We start from the raw sequence: 1,406 nt of genomic DNA on the forward strand, positions 1-1,406 counted from the left end.
CTTCTGACTCTTTATGTTCTGAGTTTAAATCTCGACGAGCTGACTTTCCTTTTCATCCTTTCGGGGTGAATAAAATAAAGTACCAGTCAAGTACCGGGATTGATGTAATCGACTTACACACTCCCTCAACTTGTTAAATTATAATATTGATATCTAATATTGGCATAAAATTACAAACGTTTGTTGGGGAGCGAGTACTTTGTTTTATCGAACCCAAAATGATGAATGGTAAAGTTGGTCTCAACGGGATGTTAACTCAAAACATAAAGTCCATAATTAAATGCCTCATGATGTTTCGTTCGATATTTTAGTGATTCTGACCAATCGACTGTCATTTGTTAACTTACAGAATAAAGAGATGGTTTTATTAAAAAATACTGGTACAAAGAAGTATAAAAAGACTATAAGGGGTGGGTGCTTGAGTTACATCAAAGACTAGGAAGCAAAAAAAGACAAGAAAAAATGAGGTTGGCTTATGATTGGAAATGATAGAGAGAGGAGGCTGCGCTTCTTGCTGAGCACGTGTGACCTCCCAAGGATATGAATTTTGATTGGTGTCATTTAAAAAAAAAAACAGAACTCTCTGAAGTTTGATAATCATGTAACTCTATGAATGGCCTGTTTATTGATCGACGTAGTTATATGTGTAAGACCAATGGGAAGATATTTTTATTTCGTGGTTGTTTACTGTCATAAATATCTGTGGAGGGCAACACAATCAGTTGGTCGTTTGAAATTTAATAATTTTGGTTTTGAATGTCCATGAGTGTGTGTATCTGTATAAATGTATGCCTTTACGCAACTGTGAATGCGTGTGCAGGTACGTGTATGAGAGACTGTGTATGTACATGAGACATTAAGAGTGACTACACTGGTGTGTGTGTGTGTGTGTGTGTGTGTGTGTGTGTGTGTGTGTGTGTGTGTGTGTGTGTGTGTGTGTATGTGCGTATATGGAAAAATTGTACATTAACGCACTTTTGTGCATATAAATATACCTCTATGTTCTTGTATATACTCGTGATAATCTGTCCCTGGAAGAAACTTCAGTAAAATCTCTAAATAAGTCCTTATGAGAAATTGTCAAATATAAAACTTATATTGTTTACTACAGTGATTTCTGGAAGCATCTGATGGCTTCTGGATTAAAAAATAAGTTTTGGATGATATTTGTGTTCTTTGGATTGAATGAAAGGATAATATTTGCTTCCATGTTTCATCATGTCTCATCCACAGATTCTCTAGTGTCTTTAGATCGGTGTTTCTTATGGGACAAAGATGGCTGCGAGGACCGAGAAGACGAATGACGAACTGCTAAGTTTAATATAATTGAAATGACATCTGAATTTTTTTTAATTTGTCCAACGCCATGACAAAGAACGAAGAATTATTTGGATACAAAATCTTTT

Source organism: Octopus bimaculoides, chromosome 7, assembly GCF_001194135.2.
Source record: "Octopus bimaculoides isolate UCB-OBI-ISO-001 chromosome 7, ASM119413v2, whole genome shotgun sequence".
Classification (NCBI taxonomy): Eukaryota; Metazoa; Mollusca; class Cephalopoda; order Octopoda; family Octopodidae; genus Octopus; species Octopus bimaculoides.